This window comes from Mobula birostris, chromosome 16 (assembly GCF_030028105.1).
Source record: "Mobula birostris isolate sMobBir1 chromosome 16, sMobBir1.hap1, whole genome shotgun sequence".
In the NCBI taxonomy this organism is placed as follows: Eukaryota; Metazoa; Chordata; class Chondrichthyes; order Myliobatiformes; family Myliobatidae; genus Mobula; species Mobula birostris.
In genome coordinates, this window is record NC_092385.1 from 70,476,249 (window position 1) to 70,498,495 (window position 22,247).

Consider the following 22,247-nt stretch of genomic DNA (forward strand, 5'->3'; position numbering starts at 1 on the left):
TTTCACATTAAGCTGCAGATAATTCTGCTCACACCATGTGACAAAGTTTCCTACCGTAGCCCTGTACTCAGCCTCATCTCCCTTGCTGATGCATCCAACTATGGCAGAGTCATCTGAAAACTTCTGAAAATGACAAGATTCTAATAATAATAATATAATCTGATAAATAATAAAAAAAAATCGAGAACATGAAATGAAGAGTCCTTGAAAGCAAATCCATAGGTTGTGGGAACAGTTCAGTGCTGGGTGAGTGAAGTTGAGTGAAGTTATCCCCTCTGGTTCAAGAGCCTGATGGTTGAGGGGTAATAACTGTTCCTGAACCTGGTGGTGTGGTCCTGAGACTCCTGCACTTACTTCTTTATGGCTGCAGCAGGATATATGAACATTTGGAGAGGCATAATATGATTAGGAATAGTCAGCATGGCTTTGTCAAAGGCAGGTGGTGCCTTACAAGCCTGATTGAATTTTTTGAGGATGTGACTAAACACAGTGATGAAGTGTAGAGCAGTAGATGTAGTGTATATGGATTTCAGTGAGGCATTTGGCAAAGTACCCCATACAAGGCTTATTGAGAAAGTAAGGAGGCATGGGATCCAAGGAGATATTGCTTTGTGGATCCAGAACTGGCTTGCCCACAGAAGGCAAAGAGTGGTTGTAGACAGGTCATATTCTGCATGGAGGTCAGTCGCCAGTGGTGTGCCTCAGGGATCTATTCTGGGATCCCGGCTCTTCGTGATTTTTATAAATGACCTGGATTAAGAGGTGGAGGGATAGGTTAGTAAATTTGCTGATGACACAAAGTTGGGGGTGTTGTGGATAGTGTGGAGGGCTGTCAGAGGTTACAGCAGGACATTAATAGGGTGCAAAACTGGGCTGAGAAGTGGCAGATGGAGTTCAACCCAGATAAGTGTGAGGTGGTTCATTTTGGTAAGTCAAATATGATGGCAGAATATAGTATTAATGGTAAGACTCTTGGCAGTGTGGAGGATCAGAGGGATCATAGGGTCCGAGTCCACAGGACACTCAAAGCAGCTGCACAAGTTGACTCTGTGGTTAAGAAAGCATACAGTGTATTGGCCTCCATCAATCGTGGGATTGAGTTTAGGAGCTGAGAGGTAATGTTGCAGCTATATAGGACTCTGATCAGACCCCACTTGAAGCACTGTGCTCAGGTCTGGTTGCCTCACTATAGGAAGGATGTGGAAACCATATGAAGGGTGCAGAGGAGATTTACAAGGATGTTGCCTGGATTGGAGAGCAAGCCTTATGAGAATAGGTTGACTGAACTTGGCCTTTTTTCCTTGGAGTGATGAGAGGTGACCAGATAGAGGTGTATTTTTTTTTTTTTCCAAAAATACCAGATAGAGGTGTATAAGATAACAGGAGGCATTGATCGTGTGGATAGTCAGGGGCTTTTTTCCAGGGCTGGAATGGCTAGCAGGAGAGCGTACACTTTAAGGTGCTTGGAAGTAGGTACAGAGGGGATGTCAGGGGTAAGATTTTTTACGCAGAGAGTGGTGAGTGCATGGAATGGGCTGCCAGTGACAGTGATGGAGGCGGATAGGGTTTTTTTAAGAGATACATAGAGCTCAGAAAAATAGAGGATTCTGGGTAACCCTGGGTAATTTCCAAAGTAAGGACATGTTCAGCACAGCTTTGTGGGCCGAAGGGCCTGTATTGTGCTGTAGGTTTTCTATGTTTCTGTGCCTGGTATGGAGGCTCCAAACCAAACAGGTTGTAGAGAGTTGTAGATTCAGGCAGCTCCCTCATGGATACATTACGGAAATGTTAAAAATGTGGTGACTCAAAAAGGCGGTGTACATCAATTCGGATCTGCACCATTAGGACGTGCCCTCTTGGAGACCCACGCTCAACATGTTAGGAATAGCTTCTTTCCCTCTACCATCAGAACAGACCATGAACATCTGAACACTACCACACTATTTCTCTTATGCACTATTGATTTTGTAAGTTACAGCAGTTTTTACATTTTGATCTATACTGCTGCTGCAAAAATTTTACTTCAGTGATGGTAAAACTAGTTCTGATTCTAGATTTCCATCATTTGCATGTGTTTTATTTTATTTTCACAGATGTGAAGTCAAGCAGAACAATTAGAGGAGGATCAGCAAAATCGTTCTGGAATGACTCAGCAGCTCAACCAGCACCTGTGGGTGAAAGGAACTGTCGATGAATCAGATCAAGACCCTGCATCAGGACTGAGAGGGGACTACACTCTGAGTTCTCATGGAGGGTCTTGATCAAGGAGTCTCAGGACCCACACCACCAGGTTCAGGAACAGTTAATATCCCTCAACCATCAGCTCTTGAACCAGAAGAGATAACTTCACTCACCCCAACACCAGACTGATTCCACAGAACACAGAAACCTACAGCACATTACAGGCCCTTCGGACCACATGTTGTGCCGACCATGTAACCTACGCTGGAAACTGCCTAGAATTACCCTACTGCATAGCTCTCTATTTTTCTAAACTCTAAGAAGCTCTTAAAAGACCCTACTGTATTCGCTTCCACCACCATCGCTGGCAGTTCATTCCATGTATCCGCCACTCTCTGCACTCTTTCTATAGTATTCACATCTTTCCTGTAGTGAGGTGACCAGAACTGAACGCAATACTCCAAGTGGGTTCTAACCAAGGTCTTGAGTAGCTGTAACATTACCTCACTGCTCTTGACCTCAATCCCACAGTTGATGAAGGCCAACATACCATTCGCCTTAACAATACTGTCAACCTGTGAAGCAGCTTTGAGCGTCTTATGGACACGGACCCTAAGGTCTCTCTGATCCTCCGCACTGCCAAGACTCTTATCTTTAATACTATATTCTGCCTTCAAATTTGGCCTAGCAAAGTGAACCACCTCATACTTAACCGGGTTGAACTCCATCTACCACTTCTCAGCCAAATTCTGCATCCTACCGATGTCCCGCTGTAACCTCTGACAACCTTCCAGACTATCCACAACACCCCCAACCTTCGTGTCATCAGCAAACTTATCAACACATCCTTCTACTTCTTCATCCAGGACATTTATAAAAATCACAAAGAGGAAAGGTCCCAGAACAGATCCCTGCAGAACACCACTGGTTACCGACCTCCATGCAGAATACCAACCACTACCTATTGACTTATTTGCAAGGACTCTACAACTCATGTTCTCAATATTATTTATTGATTTATTTTTTCTTCTTCTTTTTATATTTGCAGATAGTTGTCTTTTGCACATTGGCTGTTTATCATTCCAGTTGTGTGTCGTCATTCATTGATTCCATTGTATATTTTGTATTTACTATGAATACCCTCAAACTTTGAACTTTGTGCATTGATTCAATTTTAATCATGGATACTATCTACATGAGGCTTGTATGTTCTTCCTGTGGCAGCAACAAGTTCCTTCCAGATAGCAAAGAAATGTGGCTGGTAGGTTACTTGGCAAGTGTGAAGTGAAAATGGAATAGGTGGTGGTTTGCTGCGGGTGGGGGAAGAGCACTGGCACAGGGTGTGTTGAGACAAAGCGCCCATTTCCTGTGCTCAGTGACTCTCAGAAATTGGAAGCCAAATACTGAAGAAACTTTGGCTTCGTCTCAGATGCAGCCACATAACTTCCTGAGACGTCGTCCTCTCGTTCAAAAATAAGCAATACCCTAGTCTGGTTGTTGCAAAAAGAAATTATTGCTTGTATGAGTAATATTTTGGGGAATTGCTTCATGGGTTATTTTATTTTCGTATCTTTATCATTGCTACTGATCTCCTGCAATTAAAGTTCAAAGTCAATTTATTATAAAAGTACATATATGCCACGATATACAACCCTGAGATTCACTTTCCTGCAGGCATTCACATTTGTTACAAAGAAACACAATAGAATTAATGAAAAACTGCACACAGAGATGAACAATCAATGTGCAAGACAACAAATTGAATCAGAATCAGGTTTAATATCACTGGCCTATGTTGTGATATTGGTTATTTTGCTGCAGCAGTACAGTGTAATACATAATCATAAAAACACAGATTAGTGTAATACACTGTAAGGTTTCACTGCTAATGTAATGGCTTCTCTGTAATGTTCCACTGCTGACGTAATGGTTTCTCTGTAGCAGCAATGTTTGGGTTATCACTAGAGATAACGGGACATGATAGCCAATGAGCAGGATGTTGTTCTCTCTTGTGTGTCTGGGAGCCGGGAACTCACGGTCTTTTGCCTGGGAGAGATGAGGAGAAAAGACGTGAATGGAGAGAGTTGGTAGACTTCGGACAGAGTGGACTTGAAGCGAGAGTCTGAAGGTCAGCGATGATCGGAGGAGGTCGATGGTGGACAAACGGCCTTATCAGTGAGCTCCAACGTTGCGCATTAGCGTGTTTCATGAGAATGGGCCCTTTTTCTTTTTTTGTTTCTTTACTAACCATATAGTCAAATTAAGAATTATAAAACTCAATCATTTAATCGCATATTGTGTACTGTTTGTTATTTCATGGTACTGATTTGTAACAGGGACCACATCACACAGCATCCACCCAATGAGATTTCTTAAATTTGGCCAGAGACGAAGAATGATGTACCCAATCTTAAATCTTTATTTAGTTATTGCTGCACATACCATAGGCCTTATTTCTCAAACAATGCCAAAGCATTTTTATCTAGGTATTTTTCTCAACCATGTGTTCTGAGAAAGTAAAATGGAAATGAGAGACAAAAAGGCAAAGAGAGATGGCACTATGGCAAACTGGAAAACTTGACAATACTTCAACAATCTTCTTGAAAAATGAGATCTAGCACATACTAACCTGTTACTGTGCTGTGTGGCTTGCAGAGTAAAGACCACTTATTACTTACTAAGTTTGTAAACAGTCAACTATTAGCCTATCGCCACAAAAACAGGAACAGCACTGACACACAAGCCTAGGTATTTACAAAGTCAAATGCTAGTTTTTTAAAATTAAAGCCTAGTTCTTCTGGATTTCTTCGCAGCAAAGTCCTTGATCAGATCACTAAAATCCAGTTTCCGAACAAGACCACTTTCAAGCGACATCAGAGTAAGATGATTCAGCCTGTCCTGTCCCATTGTGGACCTGAGCTTATTCTTCACCAGCTTGAGCTTGGCGAAAGATCGTTCACCACTTTCACCACTTGCACTTGTGCCAGGGAGAGTCAGGTAAAGCCTCAAAGCAATACTTACATTTGGGAAGATGACCTGCAAGTTTTTTTTTCCCTCTGAGGAAGCATAAAACCTCTGTTGTGGATGAAATATCTTTGCCACTTACAAATTCCCTGAAATGGACAATCTCCTCCACAAAGTCTAACTCCAGGTCAGCTGAATATTTGCTTTGGAGATCAGATGCTCTCTTGTGCAGATCTTGTACAGAGAGAAAAGTAGGGTTGCCAACTTTCTCACTCCCAAATAAGGGACAAAAGTAGCAGTCAAATACGGGACACTTGTGAAAGGCTACCATGACTATGAAGCCTTGTGCGGGCACCTGTGTGCGCATGCGTGACGTGCGCTTGTGCATATGTGCCGATTTTCTTCCCCCCCACAAATCGGTTTTGGCTTAATCTTCCCGACTACATTCTACATACATTATTTCTATTTTATATAGGCTGTGTATTTATCATATCATTCCTATATGTTAGTGTTATTTTAGGTTTTATGTGTTATTTGGTATGATTTGGTAGGTAATTTTTTGGGTCTGGGAACGCTCAAAATTTTTTCCCATATAAATGAACGGTAATTGCTTCTTCGCTTTACGCCATTTCCACAAGAAAGGTTTCATAGGAACACTCTACCTTAGCGGGGGAAATACGGGACAAGGGCAGTCCTGTATGGGACAAACCAATTTAGCCCAATATACGGGATGTCCCGGCAAATACAGAACAACTGGCAACCCTAAAGAGAAGGGATATTGTTTAGGATGCCAAATGTGTTGTTAAGGTCATTATATGATGCAAATCCGCAATCAATTTCTGCAAGTAATCTATCCATCACGACCAAAAACAACAGTAGCTAAAAAATTTTCTCTGGCTGACAAGCCAACATCAGGTGTTGTGGATTCACCCAGAAAGGCTTTATGTTTTCTTTTTCATTGGGTGTCTTCTTTGTACACTTGTGAGACTGTTGGAGACATAGTTTTAGCCTGGGTCTCAAAAGTATCAAATTGATCACGCAAGCTTGCTACGTATGCCCGTAGTGATCTCACCAAGTCCACAGCATTATACAGGTCTAGATTTACAGCTTGCAATGCAACACTTGCACTTTCAAAGTGCTGAAGAATGCAATGCCAGTGGAAGGGGAGTATAAGAGTCATTGCCTTGATATGTACTCACCATTTACGAGCTTGCACTTGAAGTGAAATTTGGAGAAAAAACGTCTCTGCTGTTTGTATACTCGTTCCGAAGCTTTGATATCCACTCTCTTACTCTGGCAGGACTCCAGCCCTTTCTTAGCCCAGTATGCTCGGACTGAATCACCTAACGTTTCCTTTCCCCAGCGAGCAGGATCAGTGTAAGGATCCTCAGTAGCGGTAGCATTAACATTAATGGCGGCCCGACTTGGTTGTTCGGAGGCCTCTGTGGTCAGGAATCCCAAACTCATGCTCTCTGCCTCTTCACTGTTAGCTGCTGACTGTGGCAAGGACGGTGGTCCTGTGCTAACGCTGGTGTTAGCGCTAGCTGTTGAACAAGTCTCCATTTGTCCACCGGTCTCAGACTGTGACAAGAGCGATGGTACTGCTGCATCATCGACCAACAGGTTTAAAAAAATTCTGACAATTTCAAAGTCTTTTTTAATGCTTCTTTCTCACGGTCCTCTTTTTCTTGTTTCTTTTTTTCTTTTCTGTGCTCCACTCTTGTATTTTTTTTTTGTCCGCCATGATGATAGCTATCTATTTTGGGCCCCTCTGCAGCTCGGGCCCCTGGGCTGCAGCCCAGCCTAGACCTGCCTAAAGTCCAGCCCTGGGTAGGGAGTATGTAAAGCATGAAATGAATAGTACACAGTGATCATATAAAAGGTCAGTTCCTCCTTAAATTAACATGGATCCAACTTTCCTTTCCTGTCGCACAGACCTTTCTTTTTGATAAAAGAAAATTAATCCTTAACCAATTTAATCCCGAACCTTTTGGTGAGAAAATCCCACTTCCATCGGCAAGTAAGCCAATCCATATAAAACAAAGATTTATGTTCACTGGCAGAAAAAACTGGAATGGGCAAGAAGGGGAGTTTTTTCCCCCCAAATAAAGCACAGCAGATTGGTGCGATTAGAACACAGGAAAAAAAAAGCTGTGGAAGCAGATCAATTGCAACCTTAACTTTGAAGAGGAAAGATTTGTAGAACTGCAGACAAGAGCTGGAAGATCTGCGGAGTTCAGGTCAAATGAAAAGAAAAGGCATGAGTGTGCCACATCAACTGGAATACTTCTGCATTGTATGGTCTTACCACCTCTAGGCAGTATACCACCTCTACTGCCTAACTGTCTTAGTTGGAATGTGATTGGGGTGGCACAGTGGCACAACGTTTACAGTACAAGTGACCAGGGTTCAATTCCCACTGCCGCTCATATGGAGTTTGTCCTTTCTCCCTCTGACTGCATAGGTTTCCTCCCACAGTCCACCTGTTGGCAGGTAAATTGATCATTGCAAATGGTCTTTTGATTAGGCTAGGGTTAATTTGGGGGATTGCTGAATGGCATGACTCAAAGGGCCTATTCCGCACTGTATTTCAATCAATCAATAGAAGTGTTGGGCAGCTCCTATAACAGGGAAATAGGAGTTCCTACATCGAGGCAAGGACAAAATTCTATCTCTCAATGGAAAAGCTTACAGAGAGTGCTGGATACAGCCTAGTCTATCACAGTTAAAGTCCTCCACACCATTGACCACAAACATATAGTGCGCTTTCACAGGAAAGCAGCATCCCTCATCAAGGACCCCCACTATCCAGGCCATGCTCTCTTCTCACTGCTGCCATCAGGAAAAAAGGTACAGGAGAGCCTCAGAACATACACCATCAGGGTCAGGAGCAATTGCTACCCCCTCGCCCATCAGGCTTCTAAACCAGAGGGGATAACTTCACTCACCCATCATTGAGCTGTTTCACACAACCTATAGACTCACTTTCAAGGACTCTTCATCTCATGTTCTTGATATTTCTTATTAATTATTAGTTATCATTACTTTTTTCTTTCTTTTTGCAAATTGGTTATTTATCCATCCTATTGGGCACAGACATTCAGTGATTCTACTGTATTTCTTGTGTTTACTGTGATTGCTCACATTAAAACGAATATGGTGTACTGTATATGTACTTTGATAATACATTTACTTTGAATACTGTATTAAAGTTTGAACTGAACTGAACACACTGATGAGGGAGAGTGAGAAGTGGCGAGTCCGTCATCGTGTTCGTTGCCGGCTCCCTAGGCCTGAGTCGACGTAGTATTAGTAGTACGACGTAGTATTAGAAGTAGTATTTGGGGGTTACTACAGTAAGAACTGAGCTCAGCTTCAGATGGAAGAACTCAAAGGGTCAGCAGAGAGAAATGGGTCAGGACCTTTTATCTGTCCATTTCTCCCTACAGACGCTGCTTGACCTGCTGAGTTCCAGCAGCTCAGCTTTTTCCCCTCGAAAGTTGGAGCCTTTCCAATTACCGAATCCCAACTTCAGCTCTCCTACCAACTTCATTTAAGGCATTTCCTTCACAGAAGGGAAGTCAGTGAAAGAAAATCTTAGTTTAGAGCTGAATCATCCATGCGTAACTTTATTTCAGGGTTATCCTAACCCCAGTTCTCCCTCTATCCTTAAACTGTCAATGGCCACCCGGATACAAGGTGCTGACGGCGGACAGATGAACAATCACTCGCTCTCTCCGCTTTTCCTCCCCCAACTCATTATTTCCCTTTCCTTCTCTCCTTTATACAGTACACATGCAAATCACAACAGGTCTTAACGGCTTCACACACGCATACAAATAATTATTACGTGATGTTTTTATCAATTGTGTTGGTGAGTATTGCTTCAGTATCGAATGGACTAAGGACAGAGAAGAATAAATAATATTTTACAATGAAGTTCCCCTCTCCCTCCCAAACGAATCGACTATTAATTATTAATCACAGACGAGAACATTTCATTATGCAATACGGCCGGTTTCCTACACTAACCTGCTGAATTTTCAGGCCTGTGTACGGTAGATTCTGGGAGGAAGGGCAGAGGAGCTGAGCGTTGCTGTTATTTTCTCTGCCACTATTTCCCTTGCTTACTCGCTTCTCTGCCGGGGCTGTTTATTGCACAGCGTGCTCATCCCCCGTTCCTCCTTTGCAAGGCGTCCCGAGTCCAGAGGGACGTTTCAAGCCTCTCAGAAACTTCCTCTTTGCATCATAAAGGTCAGCAGCAACATCGCAGCAAGGAAGAACCTCTCTTTCTCCGCCTTCCGCAGCGGTTCGCTGGGACTTGTAGTTCGTAACGCACGCCATTCCCTCAGTACTGTATATCAAAGGGCGTTCTCGCCTGAGCAGGTTCCGGATCCTCTGTAGGCTTATCTCTTCAACTTGACCTATGCTGAAAAAAAAGTGAAAAATCGTGCGGCACTTCTTCATAGAAAGGGTAATTAGAATTTGGGAGATCCCTTCTTCAAGGGTCTGGGTGGGAAACGTTCACTGTTCACTCCTCTCCATTGCTGCTGCCTGACTGCTGAGTTCTTCCAGCATTTCGTACGTTTTTCGCTTCTCCAAAAGTCCTGAACGAAATACGTTTTGGGTTGAACGGGGATACAAAATGAAAATGGCAAAGAGAACTGAGGTGCAAATGAGCTTTAATCTTAATTGGTTCTGTTCTTAATTCCACATGGCCCCGTCAGTGTAATAGGAAGCCCACGTTTCTCTCTCTCTGAGAAATAATTCAAGATTGTTTAATGTCAATTACAGTTCAAAGGTATAAGAAGAATTAAATAATTGTTACTCTGGATCTGATGTAACACAAAAACACACAATAAGAATACAATAATAATCCTGTGCTCAGCACAAAATAGAACATAGAATAGTACAGCACAGTACAGGCCCTTTGGCCCACAATGTTGTGCCGACCCTCAAACCCTGCCTCCCATATAACCCCCCACCTTAGGTTCCTCCATATACCCGTCTAGTAGTCTCTCAAACTTCACTAGTGTATCTGCCTCCACCACTGGCTCAGGCAGTGCATTCCACGTACCAACCACTCTCTGAGTAAAAAACCTTCCTCTAATATCCCCCTTGAACTTCCCACCCCTTACCTTAAAGCCATGTCCTCTTGTATTGAGCAGTGGTGCCCTGGGGAAGAGGCGCTGGCTATCCACTCTATCTATTCCTCTTATTATCTTGTACACCTCTATCATGTTTCCTCTCATCCTCCTTCTCTCCAAAGAGTAAAGCCTTAATCTCTGATCATAATGCATACTTTCTAAACTAGGCAGCATCCTGGTAAATCTCCTCTGTACCCTTTCCAATGCTTCCACATCCTTCCTATAGTGAGGTGACCAGAACTGGACACAGTACTCCAAGTGTGGCCTAACCAGAGTTTTATAGAGCTGCATCATTACATCGCGACTCTTAAACTCTATCCCTCGACTTATGAAAGCTAACACCCCATAAGCTTTCTTAACTACCCTATCCACCTGTGAGGCAACTTTCAGGGATCTGTGGACATGTACCCCGAGATCCCTCTGCTCCTCCACACTACCAAGTATCCTGCCATTTACTTGGTACTCTGCCTTGGAGTTTGTCCTTCCAAAGTGTACCACCTCACACTTCTCCGGGTTGAACTCCATCTGCCACTTCTCAGCCCACTTCTGCATTCTATCAATGTCTTTCTGCAAACTTTGACAATCTTCTACACTATCTACAACACCACCAACCTTTGTGTCGTCTGCAAACTTGACAACCCACCCTTCTACCCCCACATCCAGGTCGTTAATAAAAATCACGAAAAGTAGAGGTCCCAGAACAGATCCTTGTGGGACACCAGTAGTCACAATCCTCCAATCTGAATGTACTCCCTCCACCACCACCCTCTGCCTTCTGCAGGCAAGCCAATTCTGAATCCACCTGGCCAAATTTCCCTGGATCCCATGCCTTCTAACTTCTGAATAAGCCTACCGTGTGGAACCTTGTCAAATGCCTTACTAAAATCCATATAGATCACATCCACTACACTACCCTCATCTATATGCCTGGTCACCTCCTCAAAGAACTCTATCAGGCTTGTTAGACACAATCTGCCCTTCACAAAGCCATGCTGACTGTCCCTGATCAGACCTTGATTCTCTAAATGCCCAGAGATCCTATCTCTAAGAATCTTTTCCAACAGCTTTCCCACCACAGACGTAAGGCTCACTGGTCTATAATTACCCGGACTATCCCTACTACCTTTTTTGAACAAGGGAACAACATTCGCCTCCATCCAATCCTCCGGTACCATTCCTGTGGAGAACGAGGACATAAAGATCCTAGCCAGAGGCTCAGCAATCTCTTCCCTCGCCTTGTGGGGCAGCCTGGGGATATTCCATCAGGCCCCAGGGACTTATCTGTCCTAATGTATTTTAACAACTCCAACACCTCCTTTCCCTTAATATCGACATGCTCCAGAACATCAACCTCACTCATATTGTCCTCAGCATCATCAAGTTCCCTCTCATTGGTGAATACCGAAGAGAAGTATTCATTGAGGACCTCGCTCACTTCCACAGCCTCCAGGCACATCTTCCCACCTTTATCTCTAATCGGTCCTACCTTCACTCCTGTCATCCTTTTTTTCTTCACATAATTGAAGAATGCCTTGGGGTTTTCCTTTACCCTACTCACCAAGGCCTTCTCATGCCCCCTTCTTGCTCTTCTCAGCCCCTTCTTAAGCTCCTTTCTTGCTTCCCTATATTCCTCAATAGACCCATCTGATCCTTGCTTCCTAAACCTCATGTATGCTGCCTTCTTCCACCTGACTAGATTTTCCACCTCACTTGTCACCCCTGGTTCCTTCACCCTACCATTCTTTATCTTCCTCACTGGGACAAATTTATCCCTTACATCCCACAAGAGATCTCTAAACATCAACCACATGTCCATAGTACATTTCCCTGCAAAAACATCATCCCAATTCACACCCGCAAGTTCTAGCCTTATAGCCTCAAAATAGCATTTAGAAAGAAAGCACAACAGCAGTTCTGCTTCCTTAGGAGTTTGTGAAGATTCAGCATGACATCTAAAACTTTAACAAAATCCTACAGATGTTGGATGGAGAGTATATTGACTGGTTGCAGCATGCCCTGGTATAGAAACACCAATTCTCTTTAACAGAAAATCCTACAAACAGTAGTGGATACAGCTCAGTCCATCACAGGTAAAGTTCTTCCCACTACTGAGCACATGGAGCACTGTCACAGGAAAGCAGCATCCATCATCGGGAACCCCCACGACCCGTGGCATGCTCCCTTCTCGATGCTGCCATTAGGAGGTACAGGAGCCTCAGGATCCACACTACCAGGTTCAGGAAGAGTTATTACCCCTCAACCAAGGGGGATAACTTCACTTACCCCGTCACTGAACTGTTCCCACAACCTGTGGACCCACTTTCAGGGTTTCTTCATCTCATGTTCTCGATATTTATTATTTACAGTCGGCCCTCCTTATCCGCGGGTTCCGCATGCGTGGATTCAACCAACCACAGATCGGGAAAACCTGGAAGTTCTCTCTCCAGCACTCGTCGTTTTAGCATTTTTTCTTGTCATTTTTCCCTAAACAATGCAGTATAACAACTATTTACATGGCATTTACATTGTATTAGGTGTTATAAGTAATCTAGAGATGATTTAAAGTACACGGGAGGATATGCGTAGGTTATATGCAAATACTACGCCATTTTATATAATGGACTTGAGCATCCACGTTTTTGGGTATCCGTGGGGGGGTCCTAGAACCAATCCCCTGGGGAGAAGGAGGGCCGACTGTATCTATTATAATTATTTATTTCTTCTCAGCTCAAGCTGGTAAAACCTGAGGTTTGGGCATAGCCAAGCACGCTTATTTTTCAATTGCTAGGAACTTTTGAACTATTCTAGTGGTGTTTAGTATTGTGGTGTTCTGAAGATGTACACAGATATTACTGTGTGGTCCTAATTGTTTAATGCTATTGTGTAGTGATTTTGGAATGATACCAGTTGTAGATATTACTATCAGGACCATGTATACCCTGTTCATGTTCCAAAGTCTTTCAATTTCCTCTTTTAATTCAGCATATTTCTGTATATTATGTGTGCTTGGAATGGCTATAACCTATTTTAAAAAGTTAGTCTTGCTCATTTATCCGGTGTTAGTATATACTTATGGTTATTATAGATTGTTCTACCTGTAATAATTGATCGGTCATAATATAATTTCTAGTATTCTGACTCTAAAACTGGATCAGGCTTGTATTTATAGTACAGTGTGATTTCTTTTATGAATTTGTATTTTAAATCAAGATTTTGATGAATGATGTTTGCCACTTGATAGTGCCTGTGTAAGTAATCAGATTGTGCTAAACTGCTACAGGATCCTATAATGAGCTGGATTGTTTCTGTTTTTTTTCTCAGCATTTTCTACAGTTATCATCTTGAATTTGTTGGTCTTTTATTATTTATTTTTGATTTTTTTTGTGTTAACCACCTGGTACTGTATTACTGGTACGGTGTGGGCTTGTGGCCAAGTGGTTAAGGCGTTCGTCTAGTGATCTGAAGGTCACCAGTTCGAGCCTTAGCTGAGGCAGCGTGTTACATCCTTGAGCAAGGCACTTAACTACACATTGCTGTATGTCTGTGTAAGGAGTGGCACGCCACACAGTCTTTAATTCTGTGCCTTGTAAGGCATGAAAATGCCCGACGCTGGCCTCTTAGGCCTGAGTCAACAATCCCTCCCCTCCCTCCCCCCCTCCCCACTGTATTGCCACAAGGAACCCTTCTGTTTCTGGGAAGAGGTCTCCAACTCCAAGCCAGGGTGTCCAATACTTTCCCTTTCTAGATTGCTGAGATCATGGAGATGTCTTCTATGGAGGGTCATGCTTTTCCATTGGTTAACTTTTTCTTCAATGTCTTAATTTTTCTGGGTTGTGCTCTCATTTAAGTTTAGTGGTGTATACTTCTCATCAGAATTGGATACCTTAGCTTGGAATACTGATTGCTGTTTTCATTGATAAAAGTATATCCTAAGAAATTTTAACTGACTATTGTATAGATTTTTAATGCCTTTTATTCCTCTTCCCCCTTCTGTCCTAGGTAGTGTTAATCAAAGCACATTCGAATGTACATAGTGCTTTCTGGAATTTGTAATTTCAGTTCTTATTTTTCTTTGTAAATCCTCCAGGTCAGTTTCGGACTAAGATATTATGCTTAAAAATATGTTAGTATGTATTATTATAATTTCTTCTTTCTTTTTGAATTTGCACAATTTGCTGTCTTTTGCCGACTGATTATACACCCAGTTGGTGTGTTGTTTCATTGATTCTATTATGGTTATTGGATTTATTGAGTCTGCCCACAAGAAAATGAATCTCAGGGTTGTACATGGTGACATATGTGTACTTTGATAATAAATTTACTTTGAACTTAAAAAAAACAATAAATATAAATACATAAGATAGTTCACATTCACTTTGATTGTATCTATGAATATATATAAAGTGACGCTAGGCACAGGAGTGTCTGCAGACAAGGTGACGGACAGGAAATAATAAAATAGTGGTGGTTGGGGTGTGGAGGGGTGGATTAGTGGGTGGAGGTGTTGATCAGCCTCACTGCTTGGGGAAAGTCACTGTTTCTGAGTCTGGTGATCCTGATATGGATGGTATTAACCTCCTCCCTGATGGGAGGGGACAAACCGTCCATGAGCAGTCAAGAGTCCACGTCTTCAATCTGTTCTGTAATTTATTCCAAATGAAGACCTTCCCATTAAATCTATTTACATGGCTTTAATGTACCAAACAGTTCCAGAAGTGGACCTTTGTCATATAATACCTGACAACTTGGTACTGGTATTGATTTATTGTCACATGTACCACGATACAGTGAGCTCCAGCTCTGTTATGGGCATAACTCTTCTCATCATTGAGGGCATTTTCAAGAGGCAGTGCCTGAAGAAGGTGGCATCCATCATTAAGGACCCTCACCATCCAGGACTTGCCTCTTCTTCTTACCACCATCAGTGAGGAGGTACGGAATACTAAAGATGCACACACATTCAAGAACAGCTTCTTTCCCTTCATTATTCCTATTTTTGCACTACTTATTTTGTGATATATAGTCATGTTCGTGTCTTTGCACTGCATTGCTGTCACACACAAAAACTAATTACACATCATATTAGACAGTAATAATAATAATTCTGATTCTGCTCTTTTCACAGCCCCTTCAAGCTTTCCTAATTCTCTTCTTAAATTCTTTGCTGGTTTCTTTATCATCCTCAAGGACTATTTGATTTCTTCTTGACTTAATTCACCACCTCTCTCAACTTCCAAGTTTCCCTTACCTTGGAATACCTGTCCTTCCTCCTTACTGGAACATATATGTCTTGTACTCTGTGCTATTGGGCTTTCAACACTCTCATTCTTAATCAGAGTCCTTCCATATTTACATAAATACATTTGCAATCTGGTAATTCCATTTCCGAACATGCTTGGCATTTGACTAAATATTTCACATAAGAGATGTTATTAAATGTTGGGCATTCAAACAAATTATATCCTATATGAAAGCATTAAAGTGGAAGATGATTAAAGTATTAATGAACCTGGCTTGAAGATTGTTTCATTAAAGATAAAATGCTTGTTGTCAACTAATGATCAACACATACCCACTGAAATGGAAGGTCACTAGTTCTGAGTATTAAATGGCACATCAGGCATACACCAACTCATGAGCACCACGGTAGCATAGTGAGTAGCGCAACACTATTCAAGCTCGGAGCATCAGAATTTAGAGTTCAATCCCAGCGTCCTCAGTAAGGAATCTCTGTACATCTTCCCCATTGGAGTGCATAGATTTTCTCTGGGTACTCTGGTTTCCTCCCACAGTCCATAAACGGTTAGGTTAATTGGTCATTGTAAGTTGGCCTGTGATTAGGTTAGATTAGGTTAGTCATGGTGTTGGGCAGCGCGGCTTGAAGGGCCTATTCTGCACTGTATCACTAAATAAATATGTCTTAAGAACTGCATGTCCCTTGTAATACAGTAAAGTATATAATTCATGAAGGTAAATTAATGTACAGTGGCATGAAGAAGTTTGGGCACCCCTGGTCAAAATTTCTGTTACTGTGAATAGCTAAGTGAGTAAAAGATGACTGATTTCCAAAAGGCATAAAGTTAAAGATGACACATTTCTTTAATATTTTAAGCAAGGTTACTTTTTTATTTCCATCTTTTACAGTTTCAAAATAACAAAAAAGGAAAAGGGCCCGAAGCAAAAGTTTGGGCACCCTGCATGGTCAGTACTTAGTAACGCCCCCTTTGGCAAGTATCACAGCTTATAACCGCTTTTTGTAGGCAGCTAAGAGTCTTTCAATTCTTCTTTGGGGGATTTTCACCCATTCTTCCTTGCAAAAGGCTTCTAGTTCTGTGAGATTCTTGGGCCATCTTGCATGCACTGCTCTTTTGAGGTCTATCCACAGATTTTCGATGATGTTCAGGTCGGGACTGTGAGGGCCATAGCAAAACATTCAGCTTGCCCCTCTTGAGATAGTCCATTGTGGATTTTGAGGTGTGTTTAGGATCATTATCCTGTTGTAGAAGCCATCCTCTTTTCATTTTCAGCTTTTTTATAGGCAGTGTGATGTTTGCTTCCAGAATTTGCTGGTATTTAATTGAATTCATTCTTCCCTCTACCAGTGAAATGTTCCCAGTGCCACTGGCTGCAACACAAGCCCAAAGCATGATCGATACACCCCCGTGCTTAACAGTTGGAGAGGTGTTCTTTTCATGAAATTCTGCACCCTGTTTTCTCCAAACATACCTTTGCTCATTGCGGCCAAAAAATTCTATTTTAACTTCATCAGTCCACGGGACTTGTTTTCAAAATGCATCAGGCTTGTTTAGATGTTCCTTTGCAAACTTCTGACGCTGAATTTTGTGGTTAGGATGCAGGAAAGGTTTTCTTCTGGTGACTCTTCCATGAAGGTCATATTGGTGCAGGTGTCACTGCACGGTAGAACAATGCACCAACCACACAAGAATCTGCTAAATCTTCCTGAAGGTCTTTTGCAGTCAAACGGAGGTTTTGATTTGCCTTTCTAGCAATCCTACGAGCAGTTCTCTCAGAAAGTTTTCTTGGTCTTCCAGACCTCAACTTGACCTCCATCGCTCCTGTTAACTGCCATTTCTTAATTACATTACGAACTGAGGAAAGGGCTACCTGAAAACACTTTGCTATCTTCTTATAGCCTTCTCCTGCTTTGTGGGCATCATTTATTTTAATTTTCAAAAGAATCGCTTTAACCCTAAGATATGCAAAGATTTAAGCTTGATTCACTGTTAAGAAAATCAAACAAAACAGTTGATAAGAATGAAAATGGATTAATCTATCGTGGATGGCATCCATTAGTCTTGCGAGACCATGGATCTCCGCCTGGAAAGTCTTGCTTCAGTCTCTCCAGGGCGTAAGCCTGGGTAAGGTTGTATGGAAGACTGGCAGTTGCCCATGCAGCAAGTCTCCCTTCTCCACGCCACCGATGTTGTCCAAGGGAAGGGCAAGGGCCGATACAGCTTGGCACCAGTGATGTCACAGGAGTTGCCAGAGCAAGGTTGAAAGCAATGTCGGACTATCTTAGGGACTCCAGCTCCAGATTTGTCCTCAGGGTTTACTCCCGAAGCCTTTCCCATAAGTGGGCATGGCCGCAAGGCAGCGGAGGTTTCAAATCAGAGTTTAAGTCTAAATCAGATAAAATCTGCCTTCCCAGGCTGACGAGCTCCATCTACCCGAATCTATCATAAACTGTAGTTAAAGCAAGAAACTCTTTCAGGTACTAGATACTAGTTGTGCAGAATCAGTGATGACTGGATTCAACAGGTACTTATTACCAGAGATGAATTCTACTGTAAGAACACAGTAAAAATTACCCAAGCAGTGGAAACAACAAGTACATACAGGATTTGCAAGTAATGCTAGATGTTCCATGTAACTGTGCCTACAAGTGAGAAAACATGTTTCAAAACAAATTGAACATAATTTTTAGAAAGTAACTAGAGACTATTGCCACCATGAACAGAAATATATTTCCACCAAAGACACAGAGAATGCAGATGCTGGAATCTGGAGCAAAAACTACTGGTAGAAATTATTTGGTCAGGTAACATCCATGGAGGGAAATGGACAGTCAACATTTCAGGTTGCTGCCCTTCATCCAGGACATTTTGAGCCATATTACCAAGTCAAGTCAAGTCAAATTTATTTATAAAGCACATTCAAAAACAACCCATGTTGACCAAAGTGCTATACAAACCATAACAGGTAGCTAAAATCACAAATACAAGAAACACAGATATAGGCAACAAGGCACACAGCTTATAGGCACAAAATAAACAATACATGAGCCTAAGCACAAGCCAAAAATCAGCCACATCAGGAAGATTCAAACGCTAGTGAATAAAGATAAGTTTTGATCCTGGACTTAAAAGGGTCAATGGAGGGGGCAGATCTGATAGGGAGGGGAATGCTGTTCCACAGTCTAGGGGTTACAACAGCAAAGGCGCGGTCACCCCTGAACTTAAATTTAGATCACCAACCTAAGGGACCTGGAAGTAGATGGGGTTAGAAGGTCTGTGATATAGGAGGAGGCCAGCTTTATGAATAAACATGGAATGAAGTTGAGCAAACAAAATAAAAATATGAGGTTAAATGAAGGCATTCAAAATTTCAGAAATTTCTGGCATTGTCACTAAGTGAAGGAAGCAAATAAATTTGCTGATATAGAGGTAAAATTTTAAATGCTTAATGAAGAGGGGCCAACTTAATAAAAATTGAACTACTAATTATTAATACAAAAGCAAATGACAAACGTACATTTGAGCTTCAGTCTCTTCCGTGAATTAGTACCCTACTACAAAAACATTTGCAGTTTTGGCTGAAGGGCAACAATTCACTAAGTTAGTCATGAGTCATGTTCATCAATCAATATCATTTGGAGCATTCTACAAGATTACACACAAGAGCTTGTTCACATGTAACCACCTCTCCTTTACTTGTATTTCAACATGCCCAAAATGCTGGAGTAACTCAGCAGGTTAGACAGCATCTATGGAAATGAATAACCAATTAAAGTTTTGCGCTGAGACTCTTCATCAGGAGTGACTGGCTTTCAGAAGACTATGGAGATATTGCTGCAGAGCATTCACATGGTCTCTGTATGACTGAATGATACCCTGGTTATGGGAATCTTGGCAGCATCTACCTGTTCAGAGGACTTCCTTGGCAAAGAAGCTGAAGCTGAATTATTATAATTAATTCTTGCAAATCTAGCATTGCTCTTAGCTCCCCTGCACCAATTCCTACAAAGGATATAAGGTGGATATGGAATCAAGCTCAAGAAAAAGCTTTTGTGCATTCCAAAGTATTGCTACTGCACTAAACAGAGAGGTAATCTAATCTGGTGTTACACCATATGGTATCAGCACTATGGTGGCCTATTGATTGGAAGATGATTCTGAAAAGGGTTTATGTCTAGTAGAAACAATAAAATCCACCTTGCGTTTATATGTGTACATTTATGGATATCACTTCAGCATTTACACAGATCAGAAACCTCTGATATCCTTACTCTGTGAAATGAAATCGACGTGTCAAATGGTTTCCTTACAAGTTTAAAGATGGTATTCAAACTTGTGAGCATTTAAGTACACCACTGTTTGAAAAGTTGGGTAATAATGTGGGAACTTTGACTTCTCATGCTGATAAAGAAATGTACGATGAATCATCTCTACATCATGCTTCAAAGTTCAAAGAAAATTTATTATCAAAGTACATACAGTATATGGTACCATATGTTATGATATTCACTTTCTTGCAAGCATTCACTGGAAAAAAATCCGATAGAATTTACCAAAAAAACTATATATAAAACAAAGATTGACAAACAAGCAATATGCAAAAGACAAACTGTGTAAATAAACAAAAATAATACAGAGAACATGAGCTGTAAAGAGTCTTTGAAAGTGAGACTGCAGGTCGTATATCGTATCATCAGTCAGAGCACCGGTGACCGTAGGGAAATAAATGTTCCTGTACCTGGTAGAGTGGGACGAATGCTTTTCTTCCTCCTGCCTGATAGTAGTAGTGAGAAGGAGGCTTGGCCTGGATGATGTGGTGTTTGATAATGGATAGAAACATAGAAAATAGGTGCAGGAGTAGGCCATTCGGCCCTTCGAGCCTGCACCGCCATTCAGTATGATCATGGCTGATCATCCAACTCAGAACCCTGTACCTGCCTTCTCTCCATACCCCCGATCCCTTTAGCCACAAGGGCCATATCTAACTCCTTCTTAAATATAGCCAATGAACTGGCCTCAACTGTTTCCTGTGGCAGAGAATTCCACAGATTCACCACTCTCTGTGTGAAGAAGTTTTTCCTAATCTCGGTCCTAAAAGGCTTCCCCTTTATCCTCAAACTGTGACCCCTCGTTCTGGACTTCCCCAACATCGGGAACAATCTTCCTGCATCTAGCCTGTCCAATCCCTGTAGGATTTTATATGTTTCAATCAGATCCCCCCTCAATCTTCTAAATTCCAACGAGTACAAGCCCAGTTCATCCAGTCTTTCATCATATGAGAGTCCTGCCATCCCAGGAATCAATCTGGTGAACCTTCTTTGTACTCCCTCTGTGGCAAGGATGTCTTTCCTCAGATTAGGGGACCAAAACTGCACACAATACTCCAGGTGTGGTCTCACCAAGGCCTTGTACAACTGCAGTAGTACCTCCCTGCTCCTGTACTCGAATCCTGTTGCTATAAACGCCAGCATACCATTTGCCTTTTTCACCGCCTGCTGTACCTGCATGCCCACTTTCAATGACTGGTGTATAATGACACCCAGGTCTCGTTGCACCTTCCCTTTTCCTAATCGGCCACCATTCAGATAATAATCTGTTTTCCTGTTTTTGCCACCAAAGTGGAACTTCACATTTATCCACATTAAATTGCATCTGCCATAAATTTGCCCACTCACCTAACCTATCCAAGTCACCCTGCATCCTCTTAGCATCCTCCTCACAGCTAACACTGCCGCCCAGCTTCGTGTCATCCGCAAACTTGGAGATGTTGCATTTAATTCCCTCATCCAAGTCATTAATATATATTGTAAACAACTGGGGTCCCAGCACTACCTCTTGATGCTACCTCTTGTTGCAATGATCCATGTAAATATATTTAATATGTGAGTATAACGAAAACCAGACAAAGGACAGCAAATGATCACGTGGATGTCAGATGATCCACAATAGTTAAAGCCAAAATTGAGTTCATTTTTATACACACATGTATGCACAAGTGCAATCCAAAACTTGCTTGCAGCAGTATCATAGGTAATTACCATCATATAAGTACCATTAGAAGAAAATAAGTACATTTTATAAGAGAGAGCACAATTAAATCAAAAATTCAATTTTAGTAGTCCACAGAGGGAAAACCTGTAGTGAATTTCAGAGTTTGATAAATAATGTTGAAATAAGATGAAGGAGGGGGGTGACGATTAGTAATGCATCTAATTCATACGACAATATATAATTTAACATACATACTGTAGGTGTTTTCTTCTAAGCCAGCAGGGGCAATCTTGTCTTAGGGAACTTATCTTGTGCACCTTTTTAATGTTTGGTAGAGTCCAATTTGAGGGATCTCTGTAAGACAAACATGCACTCAACAGTTTGGAAAGAAACATACTTCCTAATGGATAGAACTCAACCTCCAACTTTATATATATTAAATATAACAAGCAAGATTCTATATTAACTTTGTTTCATCGTAGTAAAATAGAACAATGACCAACTTCACACTTTAACCTTCCATGCTAAACTGCCAACCAATCAACCTTCCAGATACATTCCTGTTAGACACATCCCTGCTTTACGGGTACTATTTCTCACCATCACCTTTCTGCTATCCCTCAAAATCACTGTTTTTTGCAGACAAGAACATCACCTCCAAATTAACTGTCCACTTGAAAGTCCTTGAGCACATTGACGAAAAACAGAG

At 41.8% G+C, this 22,247-nt stretch overlaps 1 protein-coding gene across 4 annotated transcripts in view; it reads right to left on the reverse strand.

Moving 5' to 3' along the window:
• Positions 1-21,814, reverse strand: part of mon1a (MON1 secretory trafficking family member A) — a 76,960-nt gene extending 55,146 nt beyond the window's left edge. For 2 of the 4 annotated variants that reach the window (XM_072280818.1, XM_072280819.1), the window contains exon 1: positions 9,178-9,435. The gene's annotated coding sequence lies outside the window, so the exon portion shown is untranslated. Of the gene's footprint in view, positions 1-9,177; positions 9,442-21,793 lie in introns of those variants that run through there. The other 2 variants (XM_072280820.1, XM_072280821.1) reach the window with 2 other exon arrangements.
• Between the last annotated feature and the right edge of the window lie 433 nt (positions 21,815-22,247).